Raw genomic sequence first — 21,158 nt, forward strand, 5'->3', positions numbered from 1 at the left:
CAGGCGGCCCGGGTTTGACTCCCGGTATGGGAATTGTCCTTAGCTTTTCTTCTTTAATCACCTTTTAATCTCACCCATATAAGTTAATGTCTCCGGTTTACTATTCTATCCGCACTGGATTGAAGATTGCTCCTAGTCAGATTATAGAAATAAACATCGTATTCCAATACATCCTGGTTTAGAGAATTTACTACACGTAATATTTTATGTGCACAGAACAGGACTTTTCTAAAGAACACATCAACATTCAATGAAAATTTTTTATTATTTGGCAGGGAAAAAATGACTTTTGCTTGAAATGGAAATTGTCGCTTCTGCCTAAAGCACAAGAAAGCGTCCCTTGAGGATTATATGCAGATAGATTAGTTTTTTACCAATCCAGGACCTTCCAATGAAGTCATGTCTTGCAAACATGTCAAAAAATGAGATTCAATGCACCTTGCATTAACATCAAGACACTGACGCTCTAATAGTTTTACTCGTTTAAACCCTTTTAAGGCATATTGCTGATATCAAAGAAGGCCACGCCACCTTTGCAAAAACTTACTTCCTCCAAGAGCACTTTAGAACGGGTGCTTTTAGCTTACACAAGGTTGCCAAAACCTTTCTTTTCGGTGATAGATTTTACTCCCAAGTATCTTTTGGACACAAGGAACATGACGGCAAAGGTGCCAATAGGTCTCCAAAAATGCCAGCATTTCATTATATGGGAAAATCAGTCAATCAAAAGATTCTCCAGAGAAGCTAAACGATTTACCATTTAACCAGGCATGGCAAGGGTTTGCATTTGGCGTATTGCTTAAGGTTCTTCTTGATTTTTCACTCAGGTGGTAGAACATCATGCTTGGTGGCTTTCTTTTCTTGACCTAAAGCAGCCTATCAATGCAGTGCTGTGATATATTTATTCCAGAAGATGTATGAAGAATCTTGCGAAGTGTGGAGTTTGTGAGCTCCCAAACATAGCTCAATGTTTAACCCCGCTCCAAAGAGGATAATGCCTTTTTGCAAGAGCTTCCTTTTCTTGCATAATCTTCAGGCAACCTTCTCCTTATGTCAACCGATCCGTGTCAAAATAAGTTAAGCTTTTCACTTGGTCTGGCATTTAGGATTCCTGTTTTTTCAGACATAGAGGTGAAAACAAATCATTTTAGGAAACCTTTCAAAATGCCAAGAACTTTTGGTTGTCTTGTGTTACCCACTCTAGAGAAAAGGTGACAGAGCTTCCCATATGGTCTAGCGGTTAGGATTCCTGGTTTTCACCCAGGCGGCCCGGGTTCGACTCCCGGTATGGGAATTGTCCTTAGCTTTTCTTCTTTAGTCACCTTTTAATCTCACCCATATAAGTTAATGTCTCCGGTTTACTATTCTATCCGCACTGGATTGAAGATTGCTCCTAGTCAGATTATAGAAATAAACATCGTATTCCAATACATCCTGGATGAGAGAATTTACTACACGTAACATTTTATGTGCACAGAACAGGACTTTTCTAAAGAACACATCAACATTCAATAAAAATTTTTTTATTATTTGGCAGGGAAAAAATGACTTTTGCTTGAAATGGAAATTGTCGCTTCTGCCTAAAGCACAAGAAAGCGTCCCTTGAGGATTATATGCAGATAGATTAGTTTTTTACCAATCCAGGACCTTCCAATGAAGTCATGTCTTGCAAACATGTCAAAAAATTAGATTCAATGCACCTTGCATTAACATCAAGACACTGATGCTCTAATAGTTTTACTCGTTTAAACCCTTTTAAGGCATATTGCTGATATCAAAGAAGGCCACGCCACCTTTGCAAAAACTTACTTCCTCCAAGAGCACTTTAGAACGGGTACTTTTAGCTTCCGCAAGGTTGCCAAAACCTTTCTTTTCGGTGACAGATTTTACTCCCAAGTATCTTTTGGACACAAGGAACATGACGGCAAAGGTGCCAAAAGGTCTCCAAAAATGCCAGCATTTCATTATATGGGAAAATCAGTCAATCAAAAGATTCTCCAGAGAAGCTAAACGATTTACCATTTAACCAGGCATGGCAAGGGTTTGCATTTGGCGTATTGCTTAAGGTTCTTCTTGATTTTTCACTCAGGTGGTAGAACATCATGCTTGGTGGCTTTCTTTTCTTGACCTAAAGCAGCCTATCAATGCAGTGCTGTGATATATTTATTCCAGAAGATGTATGAAGAATCTTGCGAAGTGTGGAGTTTGTGAGCTCCCAAACATAGCTCAATGTTTAACCCCGCTCCAAAGAGGATAATGCCTTTTTGCAAGAGCTTCCTTTTCTTGCATAATCTTCAGGCAACCTTCTCCTTATGTCAACCGATCCGTGTCAAAATAAGTTAAGCTTTTCACTTGGTCTGGCATTTAGGATTCCTGTTTTTTCAGACATAGAGGTGAAAACAAATCATTTTAGGAAACCTTTCAAAATGCCAAGAACTTTTGGTTGTCTTGTGTTACCCACTCTAGAGAAAAGGTGACAGAGCTTCCCATATGGTCTAGCGGTTAGGATTCCTGGTTTTCACCCAGGCGGCCCGGGTTCGACTCCCGGTATGGGAATTGTCCTTAGCTTTTCTTCTTTAGTCACATTTTAATCTCACCCATATAAGTTAATGTCTCCGGTTTACTATTCTATCCGCACTGGATTGAAGATTGCTCCTAGTCAGATTATAGAAATAAACATCGTATTCCAATACATCCTGGATGAGAGAATTTACTACACGTAATATTTTATGTGCACAGAACAGGACTTTTCTAAAGAACACATCAACATTCAATGAAAATTTTGTATTATTTGGCAGGGGAAAAATGACTTTTGCTTGAAATGGAAATTGTCGCTTCTGCCTAAAGCACAAGAAAGCGTCTCTTGAGGATTATATGCAGATAGATTAGTTTTTTACCAATCCAGGACCTTCCAATGAAGTCATGTCTTGCAAACATGTCAAAAAATTAGATTCAATGCACCTTGCATTAACATCAAGACACTGACGCTCTAATAGTTTTACTCGTTTAAACCCTTTTAAGGCATATTGCTGATATCAAAGAAGGCCACGCCACCTTTGCAAAAACTTACTTCCTCCAAGAGCACTTTAGAACGGGTGCTTTTAGCTTACACAAGGTTGCCAAAACCTTTCTTTTCGGTGATAGATTTTACTCCCAAGTATCTTTTGGACACAAGGAACATGACGGCAAAGGTGCCAAAAGGTCTCCAAAAATGCCAGCATTTCATTATATGGGAAAATCAGTCAATCAAAAGATTCTCCAGAGAAGCTAAACGATTTACCATTTAACCAGGCATGGCAAGGGTTTGCATTTGGCGTATTGCTTAAGGTTCTTCTTGATTTTTCACTCAGGTGGTAGAACATAATGCTTGGTGGCTTTCTTTTCTTGACCTAAAGCAGCCTATCAATGCAGTGCTGTGATATATTTATTCCAGAAGATGTATGAAGAATCTTGCGAAGTGTGGAGTTTGTGAGCTCCCAAACATAGCTCAATGTTTAACCCCGCTCCAAAGAGGATAATGCCTTTTTGCAAGAGCTTCCTTTTCTTGCATAATCTTCAGGCAACCTTCTCCTTATGTCAACCGATCCGTGTCAAAATAAGTTAAGCTTTTCACTTGGTCTGGCATTTAGGATTCCTGTTTTTTCAGACATAGAGGTGAAAACAAATCATTTTAGGAAACCTTTCAAAATGCCAAGAACTTTTGGTTGTCTTGTGTTACCCACTCTAGAGAAAAGGTGACAGAGCTTCCCATATTGTCTAGCGGTTAGGATTCCTGGTTTTCACCCAGGCGGCCCGGGTTCGACTCCCGGTATGGGAAATGTCCTTAGCTTTTCTTCTTTAGTCACATTTTAATCTCACCCATATAAGTTAATGTCTCCGGTTTACTATTCTATCCGCACTGGATTGAAGATTGCTCCTAGTCAGATTATAGAAATAAACATCGTATTCCAATACATCCTGGATGAGAGAATTTACTACACGTAATATTTTATGTGCACAGAACAGGACTTTTCTAAAGAACACATCAACATTCAATGAAAATTTTTTATTATTTGGCAGGGAAAAAATGACTTTTGCTTGAAATGGAAATTGTCGCTTCTGCCTAAAGCACAAGAAAGCGTCCCTTGAGGATTATATGCAGATAGATTAGTTTTTTACCAATCCAGGACCTTCCAATGAAGTCATGTCTTGCAAACATGTCAAAAAATTAGATTCAATGCACCTTGCATTAACATCAAGACACTGACGCTCTAATAGTTTTACTCGTTTAAACCCTTTTAAGGCATATTGCTGATATCAAAGAAGGCCACGCCACCTTTGCAAAAACTTACTTCCTCCAAGAGCACTTTAGAACGGGTGCTTTTAGCTTACACAAGGTTGCCAAAACCTTTCTTTTCGGTGATAGATTTTACTCCCAAGTATCTTTTGGACACAAGGAACATGACGGCAAAGGTGCCAAAAGGTCTCCAAAAATGCCAGCATTTCATTATATGGGAAAATCAGTCAATCAAAAGATTCTCCAGAGAAGCTAAACGATTTACCATTTAACCAGGCATGGCAAGGGTTTGCATTTGGCGTATTGCTTAAGGTTCTTCTTGATTTTTCACTCAGGTGGTAGAACATAATGCTTGGTGGCTTTCTTTTCTTGACCTAAACAGCCTATCAATGCAGTGCTGTGATATATTTATTCCAGAAGATGTATGAAGAATCTTGCGAAGTGTGGAGTTTGTGAGCTCCCAAACATAGCTCAATGTTTAACCCCGCTCCAAAGAGGATAATGCCTTTTTGCAAGAGCTTCCTTTTCTTGCATAATCTTCAGGCAACCTTCTCCTTATGTCAACCGATCCGTGTCAAAATAAGTTAAGCTTTTCACTTGGTCTGGCATTTAGGATTCCTGTTTTTTCAGACATAGAGGTGAAAACAAATCATTTTAGGAAACCTTTCAAAATGCCAAGAACTTTTGGTTGTCTTGTGTTACCCACTCTAGAGAAAAGGTGACAGAGCTTCCCCTATTGTCTAGCGGTTAGGATTCCTGGTTTTCACCCAGGCGGCCCGGGTTCGACTCCCGGTATGGGAAATGTCCTTAGCTTTTCTTCTTTAGTCACATTTTAATCTCACCCATATAAGTTAATGTCTCCGGTTTACTATTCTATCCGCACTGGATTGAAGATTGCTCCTAGTCAGATTATAGAAATAAACATCGTATTCCAATACATCCTGGATGAGAGAATTTACTACACGTAATATTTTATGTGCACAGAACAGGACTTTTCTAAAGAACACATCAACATTCAATGAAAATTTTTTATTATTTGGCAGGGAAAAAATGACTTTTGCTTGAAATGGAAATTGTCGCTTCTGCCTAAAGCACAAGAAAGCGTCCCTTGAGGATTATATGCAGATAGATTAGTTTTTTACCAATCCAGGACCTTCCAATGAAGTCATGTCTTGCAAACATGTCAAAAAATTAGATTCAATGCACCTTGCATTAACATCAAGACACTGACGCTCTAATAGTTTTACTCGTTTAAACCCTTTTAAGGCATATTGCTGATATCAAAGAAGGCCACGCCACCTTTGCAAAAACTTACTTCCTCCAAGAGCACTTTAGAACGGGTGCTTTTAGCTTACACAAGGTTGCCAAAACCTTTCTTTTCGGTGATAGATTTTACTCCCAAGTATCTTTTGGACACAAGGAACATGACGGCAAAGGTGCCAAAAGGTCTCCAAAAATGCCAGCATTTCATTATATGGGAAAATCAGTCAATCAAAAGATTCTCCAGAGAAGCTAAACGATTTACCATTTAACCAGGCATGGCAAGGGTTTGCATTTGGCGTATTGCTTAAGGTTCTTCTTGATTTTTCACTCAGGTGGTAGAACATAATGCTTGGTGGCTTTCTTTTCTTGACCTAAACAGCCTATCAATGCAGTGCTGTGATATATTTATTCCAGAAGATGTATGAAGAATCTTGCGAAGTGTGGAGTTTGTGAGCTCCCAAACATAGCTCAATGTTTAACCCCGCTCCAAAGAGGATAATGCCTTTTTGCAAGAGCTTCCTTTTCTTGCATAATCTTCAGGCAACCTTCTCCTTATGTCAACCGATCCGTGTCAAAATAAGTTAAGCTTTTCACTTGGTCTGGCATTTAGGATTCCTGTTTTTTCAGACATAGAGGTGAAAACAAATCATTTTAGGAAACCTTTCAAAATGCCAAGAACTTTTGGTTCTCTTGTGTTACCCACTCTAGAGAAAAGGTGACAGAGCTTCCCATATGGTCTAGCGGTTAGGATTCCTGGTTTTCACCCAGGCGGCCCGGGTTCGACTCCCGGTATGGGAATTGTCCTTAGCTTTTCTTCTTTAGTCACATTTTAATCTCACCCATATAAGTTAATGTCTCCGGTTTACTATTCTATCCGCACTGGATTGAAGATTGCTCCTAGTCAGATTATAGAAATAAACATCGTATTCCAATACATCCTGGATGAGAGAATTTACTACACGTAATATTTTATGTGCACAGAACAGGACTTTTCTAAAGAACACATCAACATTCAATGAAAATTTTGTATTATTTGGCAGGGGAAAAATGACTTTTGCTTGAAATGGAAATTGTCGCTTCTGCCTAAAGCACAAGAAAGCGTCCCTTGAGGATTATATGCAGATAGATTAGTTTTTTACCAATCCAGGACCTTCCAATGAAGTCATGTCTTGCAAACATGTCAAAAAATTAGATTCAATGCACCTTGCATTAACATCAAGACACTGACGCTCTAATAGTTTTACTCGTTTAAACCCTTTTAAGGCATATTGCTGATATCAAAGAAGGCCACGCCACCTTTGCAAAAACTTACTTCCTCCAAGAGCACTTTAGAACGGGTGCTTTTAGCTTACACAAGGTTGCCAAAACCTTTCTTTTCGGTGATAGATTTTACTCCCAAGTATCTTTTGGACACAAGGAACATGACGGCAAAGGTGCCAAAAGGTCTCCAAAAATGCCAGCATTTCATTATATGGGAAAATCAGTCAATCAAAAGATTCTCCAGAGAAGCTAAACGATTTACCATTTAACCAGGCATGGCAAGGGTTTGCATTTGGCGTATTGCTTAAGGTTCTTCTTGATTTTTCACTCAGGTGGTAGAACATCATGCTTGGTGGCTTTCTTTTCTTGACCTAAAGCAGCCTATCAATGCAGTGCTGTGATATATTTATTCCAGAAGATGTATGAAGAATCTTGCGAAGTGTGGAGTTTGTGAGCTCCCAAACATAGCTCAATGTTTAACCCCGCTCCAAAGAGGATAATGCCTTTTTGCAAGAGCTTCCTTTTCTTGCATAATCTTCAGGCAACCTTCTCCTTATGTCAACCGATCCGTGTCAAAATAAGTTAAGCTTTTCACTTGGTCTGGCATTTAGGATTCCTGTTTTTTCAGACATAGAGGTGAAAACAAATCATTTTAGGAAACCTTTCAAAATGCCAAGAACTTTTGGTTGTCTTGTGTTACCCACTCTAGAGAAAAGGTGACAGAGCTTCCCATATGGTCTAGCGGTTAGGATTCCTGGTTTTCACCCAGGCGGCCCGGGTTCGACTCCCGGTATGGGAATTTTCCCTAGCTTTTCTTCTTTAGTCACATTTTAATCTCACCCATATAAGTTAATGTCTCCGGTTTACTATTCTATCCGCACTGGATTGAAGATTGCTCCTAGTCAGATTATAGAAATAAACATCGTATTCCAATACATCCTGGTTTAGAGAATTTACTACACGTAATATTTTATGTGCACAGAACAGGACTTTTCTAAAGAACACATCAACATTCAATGAAAATTTTTTATTATTTGGCAGGGAAAAAATGACTTTTGCTTGAAATGGAAATTGTCGCTTCTGCCTAAAGCACAAGAAAGCGTCCCTTGAGGATTATATGCAGATAGATTAGTTTTTTACCAATCCAGGACCTTCCAATGAAGTCATGTCTTGCAAACATGTCAAAAAATTAGATTCAATGCACCTTGCATTAACATCAAGACACTGACGCTCTAATAGTTTTACTCGTTTAAACCCTTTTAAGGCATATTGCTGATATCAAAGAAGGCCACGCCACCTTTGCAAAAACTTACTTCCTCCAAGAGCACTTTAGAACGGGTGCTTTTAGCTTACACAAGGTTGCCAAAACCTTTCTTTTCGGTGATAGATTTTACTCCCAAGTATCTTTTGGACACAAGGAACATGACGGCAAAGGTGCCAAAAGGTCTCCAAAAATGCCAGCATTTCATTATATGGGAAAATCAGTCAATCAAAAGATTCTCCAGAGAAGCTAAACGATTTACCATTTAACCAGGCATGGCAAGGGTTTGCATTTGGCGTATTGCTTAAGGTTCTTCTTGATTTTTCACTCAGGTGGTAGAACATAATGCTTGGTGGCTTTCTTTTCTTGACCTAAACAGCCTATCAATGCAGTGCTGTGATATATTTATTCCAGAAGATGTATGAAGAATCTTGCGAAGTGTGGAGTTTGTGAGCTCCCAAACATAGCTCAATGTTTAACCCCGCTCCAAAGAGGATAATGCCTTTTTGCAAGAGCTTCCTTTTCTTGCATAATCTTCAGGCAACCTTCTCCTTATGTCAACCGATCCGTGTCAAAATAAGTTAAGCTTTTCACTTGGTCTGGCATTTAGGATTCCTGTTTTTTCAGACATAGAGGTGAAAACAAATCATTTTAGGAAACCTTTCAAAATGCCAAGAACTTTTGGTTGTCTTGTGTTACCCACTCTAGAGAAAAGGTGACAGAGCTTCCCATATGGTCTAGCGGTTAGGATTCCTGGTTTTCACCCAGGCGGCCCAGGTTCGACTCCCGGTATGGGAATTGTCCTTAGCTTTTCTTCTTTAGTCACATTTTAATCTCACCCATATAAGTTAATGTCTCCGGTTTACTATTCTATCCGCACTGGATTGAAGATTGCTCCTAGTCAGATTATAGAAATAAACATCGTATTCCAATACATCCTGGATGAGAGAATTTACTACACGTAATATTTTATGTGCACAGAACAGGACTTTTCTAAAGAACACATCAACATTCAATGAAAATTTTGTATTATTTGGCAGGGAAAAAATGACTTTTGCTTGAAATGGAAATTGTCGCTTCTGCCTAAAGCACAAGAAAGCGTCCCTTGAGGATTATATGCAGATAGATTAGTTTTTTACCAATCCAGGACCTTCCAATGAAGTCATGTCTTGCAAACATGTCAAAAAATTAGATTCAATGCACCTTGCATTAACATCAAGACACTGACGCTCTAATAGTTTTACTCGTTTAAACCCTTTTAAGGCATATTGCTGATATCAAAGAAGGCCACGCCACCTTTGCAAAAACTTACTTCCTCCAAGAGCACTTTAGAACGGGTGCTTTTAGCTTACACAAGGTTGCCAAAACCTTTCTTTTCGGTGATAGATTTTACTCCCAAGTATCTTTTGGACACAAGGAACATGACGGCAAAGGTGCCAAAAGGTCTCCAAAAATGCCAGCATTTCATTATATGGGAAAATCAGTCAATCAAAAGATTCTCCAGAGAAGCTAAACGATTTACCATTTAACCAGGCATGGCAAGGGTTTGCATTTGGCGTATTGCTTAAGGTTCTTCTTGATTTTTCACTCAGGTGGTAGAAAATAATGCTTGGTGGCTTTCTTTTCTTGACCTAAAGCAGCCTATCAATGCAGTGCTGTGATATATTTATTCCAGAAGATGTATGAAGAATCTTGCGAAGTGTGGAGTTTGTGAGCTCCCAAACATAGCTCAATGTTTAACCCCGCTCCAAAGAGGATAATGCCTTTTTGCAAGAGCTTCCTTTTCTTGCATAATCTTCAGGCAACCTTCTCCTTATGTCAACCGATCCGTGTCAAAATAAGTTAAGCTTTTCACTTGGTCTGGCATTTAGGATTCCTGTTTTTTCAGACATAGAGGTGAAAACAAATCATTTTAGGAAACCTTTCAAAATGCCAAGAACTTTTGGTTGTCTTGTGTTACCCACTCTAGAGAAAAGGTGACAGAGCTTCCCATATGGTCTAGCGGTTAGGATTCCTGGTTTTCACCCAGGCGGCCCGGGTTCGACTCCCGGTATGGGAATTGTCCTTAGCTTTTCTTCTTTAATCACCTTTTAATCTCACCCATATAAGTTAATGTCTCCGGTTTACTATTCTATCCGCACTGGATTGAAGATTGCTCCTAGTCAGATTATAGAAATAAACATCGTATTCCAATACATCCTGGTTTAGAGAATTTACTACACGTAATATTTTATGTGCACAGAACAGGACTTTTCTAAAGAACACATCAACATTCAATGAAAATTTTTTATTATTTGGCAGGGAAAAAATGACTTTTGCTTGAAATGGAAATTGTCGCTTCTGCCTAAAGCACAAGAAAGCGTCCCTTGAGGATTATATGCAGATAGATTAGTTTTTTACCAATCCAGGACCTTCCAATGAAGTCATGTCTTGCAAACATGTCAAAAAATTAGATTCAATGCACCTTGCATTAACATCAAGACACTGACGCTCTAATAGTTTTACTCGTTTAAACCCTTTTAAGGCATATTGCTGATATCAAAGAAGGCCACGCCACCTTTGCAAAAACTTACTTCCTCCAAGAGCACTTTAGAACGGGTGCTTTTAGCTTACACAAGGTTGCCAAAACCTTTCTTTTCGGTGATAGATTTTACTCCCAAGTATCTTTTGGACACAAGGAACATGACGGCAAAGGTGCCAATAGGTCTCCAAAAATGCCAGCATTTCATTATATGGGAAAATCAGTCAATCAAAAGATTCTCCAGAGAAGCTAAACGATTTACCATTTAACCAGGCATGGCAAGGGTTTGCATTTGGCGTATTGCTTAAGGTTCTTCTTGATTTTTCACTCAGGTGGTAGAACATCATGCTTGGTGGCTTTCTTTTCTTGACCTAAAGCAGCCTATCAATGCAGTGCTGTGATATATTTATTCCAGAAGATGTATGAAGAATCTTGCGAAGTGTGGAGTTTGTGAGCTCCCAAACATAGCTCAATGTTTAACCCCGCTCCAAAGAGGATAATGCCTTTTTGCAAGAGCTTCCTTTTCTTGCATAATCTTCAGGCAACCTTCTCCTTATGTCAACCGATCCGTGTCAAAATAAGTTAAGCTTTTCACTTGGTCTGGCATTTAGGATTCCTGTTTTTTCAGACATAGAGGTGAAAACAAATCATTTTAGGAAACCTTTCAAAATGCCAAGAACTTTTGGTTGTCTTGTGTTACCCACTCTAGAGAAAAGGTGACAGAGCTTCCCATATGGTCTAGCGGTTAGGATTCCTGGTTTTCACCCAGGCGGCCCGGGTTCGACTCCCGGTATGGGAATTGTCCTTAGCTTTTCTTCTTTAGTCACATTTTAATCTCACCCATATAAGTTAATGTCTCCGGTTTACTATTCTATCCGCACTGGATTGAAGATTGCTCCTAGTCAGATTATAGAAATAAACATCGTATTCCAATACATCCTGGATGAGAGAATTTACTACACGTAATATTTTATGTGCACAGAACAGGACTTTTCTAAAGAACACATCAACATTCAATGAAAATTTTGTATTATTTGGCAGGGGAAAAATGACTTTTGCTTGAAATGGAAATTGTCGCTTCTGCCTAAAGCACAAGAAAGCGTCCCTTGAGGATTATATGCAGATAGATTAGTTTTTTACCAATCCAGGACCTTCCAATGAAGTCATGTCTTGCAAACATGTCAAAAAATTAGATTCAATGCACCTTGCATTAACATCAAGACACTGACGCTCTAATAGTTTTACTCGTTTAAACCCTTTTAAGGCATATTGCTGATATCAAAGAAGGCCACGCCACCTTTGCAAAAACTTACTTCCTCCAAGAGCACTTTAGAACGGGTGCTTTTAGCTTACACAAGGTTGCCAAAACCTTTCTTTTCGGTGATAGATTTTACTCCCAAGTATCTTTTGGACACAAGGAACATGACGGCAAAGGTGCCAAAAGGTCTCCAAAAATGCCAGCATTTCATTATATGGGAAAATCAGTCAATCAAAAGATTCTCCAGAGAAGCTAAACGATTTACCATTTAACCAGGCATGGCAAGGGTTTGCATTTGGCGTATTGCTTAAGGTTCTTCTTGATTTTTCACTCAGGTGGTAGAACATCATGCTTGGTGGCTTTCTTTTCTTGACCTAAAGCAGCCTATCAATGCAGTGCTGTGATATATTTATTCCAGAAGATGTATGAAGAATCTTGCGAAGTGTGGAGTTTGTGAGCTCCCAAACATAGCTCAATGTTTAACCCCGCTCCAAAGAGGATAATGCCTTTTTGCAAGAGCTTCCTTTTCTTGCATAATCTTCAGGCAACCTTCTCCTTATGTCAACCGATCCGTGTCAAAATAAGTTAAGCTTTTCACTTGGTCTGGCATTTAGGATTCCTGTTTTTTCAGACATAGAGGTGAAAACAAATCATTTTAGGAAACCTTTCAAAATGCCAAGAACTTTTGGTTGTCTTGTGTTACCCACTCTAGAGAAAAGGTGACAGAGCTTCCCATATTGTCTAGCGGTTAGGATTCCTGGTTTTCACCCAGGCGGCCCGGGTTCGACTCCCGGTATGGGAAATGTCCTTAGCTTTTCTTCTTTAGTCACATTTTAATCTCACCCATATAAGTTAATGTCTCCGGTTTACTATTCTATCCGCACTGGATTGAAGATTGCTCCTAGTCAGATTATAGAAATAAACATCGTATTCCAATACATCCTGGATGAGAGAATTTACTACACGTAATATTTTATGTGCACAGAACAGGACTTTTCTAAAGAACACATCAACATTCAATGAAAATTTTGTATTATTTGGCAGGGGAAAAATGACTTTTGCTTGAAATGGAAATTGTCGCTTCTGCCTAAAGCACAAGAAAGCGTCCCTTGAGGATTATATGCAGATAGATTAGTTTTTTACCAATCCAGGACCTTCCAATGAAGTCATGTCTTGCAAACATGTCAAAAAATTAGATTCAATGCACCTTGCATTAACATCAAGACACTGACGCTCTAATAGTTTTACTCGTTTAAACCCTTTTAAGGCATATTGCTGATATCAAAGAAGGCCACGCCACCTTTGCAAAAACTTACTTCCTCCAAGAGCACTTTAGAACGGGTGCTTTTAGCTTACACAAGGTTGCCAAAACCTTTCTTTTCGGTGATAGATTTTACTCCCAAGTATCTTTTGGACACAAGGAACATGACGGCAAAGGTGCCAAAAGGTCTCCAAAAATGCCAGCATTTCATTATATGGGAAAATCAGTCAATCAAAAGATTCTCCAGAGAAGCTAAACGATTTACCATTTAACCAGGCATGGCAAGGGTTTGCATTTGGCGTATTGCTTAAGGTTCTTCTTGATTTTTCACTCAGGTGGTAGAACATCATGCTTGGTGGCTTTCTTTTCTTGACCTAAAGCAGCCTATCAATGCAGTGCTGTGATATATTTATTCCAGAAGATGTATGAAGAATCTTGCGAAGTGTGGAGTTTGTGAGCTCCCAAACATAGCTCAATGTTTAACCCCGCTCCAAAGAGGATAATGCCTTTTTGCAAGAGCTTCCTTTTCTTGCATAATCTTCAGGCAACCTTCTCCTTATGTCAACCGATCCGTGTCAAAATAAGTTAAGCTTTTCACTTGGTCTGGCATTTAGGATTCCTGTTTTTTCAGACATAGAGGTGAAAACAAATCATTTTAGGAAACCTTTCAAAATGCCAAGAACTTTTGGTTGTCTTGTGTTACCCACTCTAGAGAAAAGGTGACAGAGCTTCCCATATTGTCTAGCGGTTAGGATTCCTGGTTTTCACCCAGGCGGCCCGGGTTCGACTCCCGGTATGGGAAATGTCCTTAGCTTTTCTTCTTTAGTCACATTTTAATCTCACCCATATAAGTTAATGTCTCCGGTTTACTATTCTATCCGCACTGGATTGAAGATTGCTCCTAGTCAGATTATAGAAATAAACATCGTATTCCAATACATCCTGGTTTAGAGAATTTACTACACGTAATATTTTATGTGCACAGAACAGGACTTTTCTAAAGAACACATCAACATTCAATGAAAATTTTTTATTATTTGGCAGGGAAAAAATGACTTTTGCTTGAAATGGAAATTGTCGCTTCTGCCTAAAGCACAAGAAAGCGTCCCTTGAGGATTATATGCAGATAGATTAGTTTTTTACCAATCCAGGACCTTCCAATGAAGTCATGTCTTGCAAACATGTCAAAAAATTAGATTCAATGCACCTTGCATTAACATCAAGACACTGACGCTCTAATAGTTTTACTCGTTTAAACCCTTTTAAGGCATATTGCTGATATCAAAGAAGGCCACGCCACCTTTGCAAAAACTTACTTCCTCCAAGAGCACTTTAGAACGGGTGCTTTTAGCTTACACAAGGTTGCCAAAACCTTTCTTTTCGGTGATAGATTTTACTCCCAAGTATCTTTTGGACACAAGGAACATGACGGCAAAGGTGCCAAAAGGTCTCCAAAAATGCCAGCATTTCATTATATGGGAAAATCAGTCAATCAAAAGATTCTCCAGAGAAGCTAAACGATTTACCATTTAACCAGGCATGGCAAGGGTTTGCATTTGGCGTATTGCTTAAGGTTCTTCTTGATTTTTCACTCAGGTGGTAGAAAATAATGCTTGGTGGCTTTCTTTTCTTGACCTAAAGCAGCCTATCAATGCAGTGCTGTGATATATTTATTCCAGAAGATGTATGAAGAATCTTGCGAAGTGTGGAGTTTGTGAGCTCCCAAACATAGCTCAATGTTTAACCCCGCTCCAAAGAGGATAATGCCTTTTTGCAAGAGCTTCCTTTTCTTGCATAATCTTCAGGCAACCTTCTCCTTATGTCAACCGATCCGTGTCAAAATAAGTTAAGCTTTTCACTTGGTCTGGCATTTAGGATTCCTGTTTTTTCAGACATAGAGGTGAAAACAAATCATTTTAGGAAACCTTTCAAAATGCCAAGAACTTTTGGTTGTCTTGTGTTACCCACTCTAGAGAAAAGGTGACAGAGCTTCCCATATGGTCTAGCGGTTAGGATTCCTGGTTTTCACCCAGGCGGCCCGGGTTCGACTCCCGGTATGGGAATTGTCCTTAGCTTTTCTTCTTTAATCACCTTTTAATCTCACCCATATAAGTTAATGTCTCCGGTTTACTATTCTATCCGCACTGGATTGAAGATTGCTCCTAGTCAGATTATAGAAATAAACATCGTATTCCAATACATCCTGGTTTAGAGAATTTACTACACGTAATATTTTATGTGCACAGAACAGGACTTTTCTAAAGAACACATCAACATTCAATGAAAATTTTTTATTATTTGGCAGGGAAAAAATGACTTTTGCTTGAAATGGAAATTGTCGCTTCTGCCTAAAGCACAAGAAAGCGTCCCTTGAGGATTATATGCAGATAGATTAGTTTTTTACCAATCCAGGACCTTCCAATGAAGTCATGTCTTGCAAACATGTCAAAAAATTTGATTCAATGCACCTTGCATTAACATCAAGACACTGACGCTCTAATAGTTTTACTCGTTTAAACCCTTTTAAGGCATATTGCTGATATCAAAGAAGGCCACGCCACCTTTGCAAAAACTTACTTCCTCCAAGAGCACTTTAGAACGGGTGCTTTTAGCTTACACAAGGTTGCCAAAACCTTTCTTTTCGGTGATAGATTTTACTCCCAAGTATCTTTTGGACACAAGGAACATGACGGCAAAGGTGCCAATAGGTCTCCAAAAATGCCAGCATTTCATTATATGGGAAAATCAGTCAATCAAAAGATTCTCCAGAGAAGCTAAACGATTTACCATTTAACCAGGCATGGCAAGGGTTTGCATTTGGCGTATTGCTTAAGGTTCTTCTTGATTTTTCACTCAGGTGGTAGAACATCATGCTTGGTGGCTTTCTTTTCTTGACCTAAAGCAGCCTATCAATGCAGTGCTGTGATATATTTATTCCAGAAGATGTATGAAGAATCTTGCGAAGTGTGGAGTTTGTGAGCTCCCAAACATAGCTCAATGTTTAACCCCGCTCCAAAGAGGATAATGCCTTTTTGCAAGAGCTTCCTTTTCTTGCATAATCTTCAGGCAACCTTCTCCTTATGTCAACCGATCCGTGTCAAAATAAGTTAAGCTTTTCACTTGGTCTGGCATTTAGGATTCCTGTTTTTTCAGACATAGAGGTGAAAACAAATCATTTTAGGAAACCTTTCAAAATGCCAAGAACTTTTGGTTGTCTTGTGTTACCCACTCTAGAGAAAAGGTGACAGAGCTTCCCATATGGTCTAGCGGTTAGGATTCCTGGTTTTCACCCAGGCGGCCCGGGTTCGACTCCCGGTATGGGAATTGTCCTTAGCTTTTCTTCTTTAGTCACATTTTAATCTCACCCATATAAGTTAATGTCTCCGGTTTACTATTCTATCCGCACTGGATTGAAGATTGCTCCTAGTCAGATTATAGAAATAAACATCGTATTCCAATACATCCTGGATGAGAGAATTTACTACACGTAATATTTTATGTGCACAGAACAGGACTTTTCTAAAGAACACATCAACATTCAATGAAAATTTTGTATTATTTGGCAGGGGAAAAATGACTTTTGCTTGAAATGGAAATTGTCGCTTCTGCCTAAAGCACAAGAAAGCGTCCCTTGAGGATTATATGCAGATAGATTAGTTTTTTACCAATCCAGGACCTTCCAATGAAGTCATGTCTTGCAAACATGTCAAAAAATTAGATTCAATGCACCTTGCATTAACATCAAGACACTGACGCTCTAATAGTTTTACTCGTTTAAACCCTTTTAAGGCATATTGCTGATATCAAAGAAGGCCACGCCACCTTTGCAAAAACTTACTTCCTCCAAGAGCACTTTAGAACGGGTGCTTTTAGCTTACACAAGGTTGCCAAAACCTTTCTTTTCGGTGATAGATTTTACTCCCAAGTATCTTTTGGACACAAGGAACATGACGGCAAAGGTGCCAAAAGGTCTCCAAAAATGCCAGCATTTCATTATATGGGAAAATCAGTCAATCAAAAGATTCTCCAGAGAAGCTAAACGATTTACCATTTAACCAGGCATGGCAAGGGTTTGCATTTGGCGTATTGCTTAAGGTTCTTCTTGATTTTTCACTCAGGTGGTAGAACATCATGCTTGGTGGCTTTCTTTTCTTGACCTAAAGCAGCCTATCAATGCAGTGCTGTGATATATTTATTCCAGAAGATGTATGAAGAATCTTGCGAAGTGTGGAGTTTGTGAGCTCCCAAACATAGCTCAATGTTTAACCCCGCTCCAAAGAGGATAATGCCTTTTTGCAAGAGCTTCCTTTTCTTGCATAATCTTCAGGCAACCTTCTCCTTATGTCAACCGATCCGTGTCAAAATAAGTTAAGCTTTTCACTTGGTCTGGCATTTAGGATTCCTGTTTTTTCAGACATAGAGGTGAAAACAAATCATTTTAGGAAACCTTTCAAAATGCCAAGAACTTTTGGTTGTCTTGTGTTACCCACTCTAGAGAAAAGGTGACAGAGCTTCCCATATGGTCTAGCGGTTAGGATTCCTGGTTTTCACCCAGGCGGCCCGGGTTCGACTCCCGGTATGGGAATTGTCCTTAGCTTTTCTTCTTTAGTCACATTTTAATCTCACCCATATAAGTTAATGTCTCCGGTTTACTATTCTATCCGCACTGGATTGAAGATTGCTCCTAGTCAGATTATAGAAATAAACATCGTATTCCAATACATCCTGGATGAGAGAATTTACTACACGTAATATTTTATGTGCACAGAACAGGACTTTTCTAAAGAACACATCAACATTCAATGAAAATTTTGTATTATTTGGCAGGGGAAAAATGACTTTTGCTTGAAATGGAAATTGTCGCTTCTGCCTAAAGCACAAGAAAGCGTCCCTTGAGGATTATATGCAGATAGATTAGTTTTTTACCAATCCAGGACCTTCCAATGAAGTCATGTCTTGCAAACATGTCAAAAAATTAGATTCAATGCACCTTGCATTAACATCAAGACACTGACGCTCTAATAGTTTTACTCGTTTAAACCCTTTTAAGGCATATTGCTGATATCAAAGAAGGCCACGCCACCTTTGCAAAAACTTACTTCCTCCAAGAGCACTTTAGAACGGGTGCTTTTAGCTTACACAAGGTTGCCAAAACCTTTCTTTTCGGTGATAGATTTTACTCCCAAGTATCTTTTGGACACAAGGAACATGACGGCAAAGGTGCCAAAAGGTCTCCAAAAATGCCAGCATTTCATTATATGGGAAAATCAGTCAATCAAAAGATTCTCCAGAGAAGCTAAACGATTTACCATTTAACCAGGCATGGCAAGGGTTTGCATTTGGCGTATTGCTTAAGGTTCTTCTTGATTTTTCACTCAGGTGGTAGAACATCATGCTTGGTGGCTTTCTTTTCTTGACCTAAAGCAGCCTATCAATGCAGTGCTGTGATATATTTATTCCAGAAGATGTATGAAGAATCTTGCGAAGTGTGGAGTTTGTGAGCTCCCAAACATAGCTCAATGTTTAACCCCGCTCCAAAGAGGATAATGCCTTTTTGCAAGAGCTTCCTTTTCTTGCATAATCTTCAGGCAACCTTCTCCTTATGTCAACCGATCCGTGTCAAAATAAGTTAAGCTTTTCACTTGGTCTGGCATTTAGGATTCCTGTTTTTTCAGACATAGAGGTGAAAACAAATCATTTTAGGAAACCTTTCAAAATGCCAAGAACTTTTGGTTGTCTTGTGTTACCCACTCTAGAGAAAAGGTGACAGAGCTTCCCATATTGTCTAGCGGTTAGGATTCCTGGTTTTCACCCAGGCGGCCCGGGTTCGACTCCCGGTATGGGAAATGTCCTTAGCTTTTCTTCTTTAGTCACATTTTAATCTCACCCATATAAGTTAATGTCTCCGGTTTACTATTCTATCCGCACTGGATTGAAGATTGCTCCTAGTCAGATTATAGAAATAAACATCGTATTCCAATACATCCTGGTTTAGAGAATTTACTACACGTAATATTTTATGTGCACAGAACAGGACTTTTCTAAAGAACACATCAACATTCAATGAAAATTTTTTATTATTTGGCAGGGAAAAAATGACTTTTGCTTGAAATGGAAATTGTCGCTTCTGCCTAAAGCACAAGAAAGCGTCCCTTGAGGATTATATGCAGATAGATTAGTTTTTTACCAATCCAGGACCTTCCAATGAAGTCATGTCTTGCAAACATGTCAAAAAATTAGATTCAATGCACCTTGCATTAACATCAAGACACTGACGCTCTAATAGTTTTACTCGTTTAAACCCTTTTAAGGCATATTGCTGATATCAAAGAAGGCCACGCCACCTTTGCAAAAACTTACTTCCTCCAAGAGCACTTTAGAACGGGTGCTTTTAGCTTACACAAGGTTGCCAAAACCTTTCTTTTCGGTGATAGATTTTACTCCCAAGTATCTTTTGGACACAAGGAACATGACGGCAAAGGTGCCAAAAGGTCTCCAAAAATGCCAGCATTTCATTATATGGGAAAATCAGTCAATCAAAAGATTCTCCAGAGAAGCTAAACGATTTACCATTTAACCAGGCATGGCAAGGGTTTGCATTTGGCGTATTGCTTAAGGTTCTTCTTGATTTTTCACTCAGGTGGTAGAACATAATGCTTGGTGGCTTTCTTTTCTTGACCTAAACAGCCTATCAATGCAGTGCTGTGATATATTTATTCCAGAAGATGTATGAAGAATCTTGCGAAGTGTGGAGTTTGTGAGCTCCCAAACATAGCTCAATGTTTAACCCCGCTCCAAAGAGGATAATGCCTTTTTGCAAGAGCTTCCTTTTCTTGCATAATCTTCAGGCAACCTTCTCCTTATGTCAACCGATCCGTGTCAAAATAAGTTAAGCTTTTCACTTGGTCTGGCATTTAGGATTCCTGTTTTTTCAGACATAGAGGTGAAAACAAATCATTTTAGGAAACCTTTCAAAATGCCAAGAACTTTTGGTTGTCTTGTGTTACCCACTCTAGAGAAAAGGTGACAGAGCTTCCCATATGGTCTAGCGGTTAGGATTCCTGGTTTTCACCCAGGCGGCCCGGGTTCGACTCCCGGTATGGGAATTGTCCTTAGCTTTTCTTCTTTAGTCACATTTTAATCTCACCCATATAAGTTAATGTCTCCGGTTTACTATTCTATCCGCACTGGATTGAAGATTGCTCCTAGTCAGATTATAGAAATAAACATCGTATTCCAATACATCCTGGATGAGAGAATTTACTACACGTAATATTTTATGTGCACAGAACAGGACTTTTCTAAAGAACACATCAACATTCAATGAAAATTTTGTATTATTTGGCAGGGGAAAAATGACTTTTGCTTGAAATGGAAATTGTCGCTTCTGCCTAAAGCACAAGAAAGCGTCCCTTGAGGATTATATGCAGATAGATTAGTTTTTTACCAATCCAGGACCTTCCAATGAAGTCATGTCTTGCAAACATGTCAAAAAATTAGATTCAATGCACCTTGCATTAACATCAAGACACTGACGCTCTAATAGTTTTACTCGTTTAAACCCTTTTAAGGCATATTGCTGATATCAAAGAAGGCCACGCCACCTTTGCAAAAACTTACTTCCTCCAAGAGCACTTTAGAACGGGTGCTTTTAGCTTACACAAGGTTGCCAAAACCTTTCTTTTCGGTGATAGATTTTACTCCCAAGTATCTTTTGGACACAAGGAACATGACGGCAAAGGTGCCAAAAGGTCTCCAAAAATGCCAGCATTTCATTATATGGGAAAATCAGTCAATCAAAAGATTCTCCAGAGAAGCTAAACGATTTACCATTTAACCAGGCATGGCAAGGGTTTGCATTTGGCGTATTGCTTAAGGTTCTTCTTGATTTTTCACTCAGGTGGTAGAACATCATGCTTGGTGGCTTTCTTTTCTTGACCTAAAGCAGCCTATCAATGCAGTGCTGTGATATATTTATTCCAGAAGATGTATGAAGAATCTTGCGAAGTGTGGAGTTTGTGAGCTCCCAAACATAGCTCAATGTTTAACCCCGCTCCA

At 39.1% G+C, this 21,158-nt stretch overlaps 10 non-coding genes across 10 annotated transcripts; all 10 read left to right on the top strand.

The window, feature by feature from the left end:
* The first annotated feature begins 1,222 nt into the window (after nt 1-1,222).
* TRNAE-UUC (transfer RNA glutamic acid (anticodon UUC)) lies at nt 1,223-1,294 on the top strand. Its single transcript has one exon. It is a non-coding gene; the product is annotated as a tRNA-Glu (tRNA).
* A 1,190-nt stretch (nt 1,295-2,484) lies between these two features.
* On the top strand, nt 2,485-2,556 carry TRNAE-UUC (transfer RNA glutamic acid (anticodon UUC)). Its single transcript has one exon. It is a non-coding gene; the product is annotated as a tRNA-Glu (tRNA).
* Nucleotides 2,557-6,265: 3,709 nt separating this feature from the next.
* Nucleotides 6,266-6,337, top strand: TRNAE-UUC (transfer RNA glutamic acid (anticodon UUC)). Its single transcript has one exon. It is a non-coding gene; the product is annotated as a tRNA-Glu (tRNA).
* Nucleotides 6,338-7,526: 1,189 nt separating this feature from the next.
* On the top strand, nt 7,527-7,598 carry TRNAE-UUC (transfer RNA glutamic acid (anticodon UUC)). The gene has a single exon. It is a non-coding gene; the product is annotated as a tRNA-Glu (tRNA).
* A 2,449-nt stretch (nt 7,599-10,047) lies between these two features.
* Nucleotides 10,048-10,119, top strand: TRNAE-UUC (transfer RNA glutamic acid (anticodon UUC)). The gene has a single exon. It is a non-coding gene; the product is annotated as a tRNA-Glu (tRNA).
* A 1,189-nt stretch (nt 10,120-11,308) lies between these two features.
* On the top strand, nt 11,309-11,380 carry TRNAE-UUC (transfer RNA glutamic acid (anticodon UUC)). Its single transcript has one exon. It is a non-coding gene; the product is annotated as a tRNA-Glu (tRNA).
* A 3,711-nt stretch (nt 11,381-15,091) lies between these two features.
* On the top strand, nt 15,092-15,163 carry TRNAE-UUC (transfer RNA glutamic acid (anticodon UUC)). Its single transcript has one exon. It is a non-coding gene; the product is annotated as a tRNA-Glu (tRNA).
* Nucleotides 15,164-16,352: 1,189 nt separating this feature from the next.
* TRNAE-UUC (transfer RNA glutamic acid (anticodon UUC)) lies at nt 16,353-16,424 on the top strand. Its single transcript has one exon. It is a non-coding gene; the product is annotated as a tRNA-Glu (tRNA).
* Nucleotides 16,425-17,613: 1,189 nt separating this feature from the next.
* Nucleotides 17,614-17,685, top strand: TRNAE-UUC (transfer RNA glutamic acid (anticodon UUC)). Its single transcript has one exon. It is a non-coding gene; the product is annotated as a tRNA-Glu (tRNA).
* A 2,449-nt stretch (nt 17,686-20,134) lies between these two features.
* Nucleotides 20,135-20,206, top strand: TRNAE-UUC (transfer RNA glutamic acid (anticodon UUC)). Its single transcript has one exon. It is a non-coding gene; the product is annotated as a tRNA-Glu (tRNA).
* Nucleotides 20,207-21,158: the final 952 nt, after the last annotated feature.

Source organism: Pelobates fuscus, chromosome 3, assembly GCF_036172605.1.
Source record: "Pelobates fuscus isolate aPelFus1 chromosome 3, aPelFus1.pri, whole genome shotgun sequence".
Classification (NCBI taxonomy): Eukaryota; Metazoa; Chordata; class Amphibia; order Anura; family Pelobatidae; genus Pelobates; species Pelobates fuscus.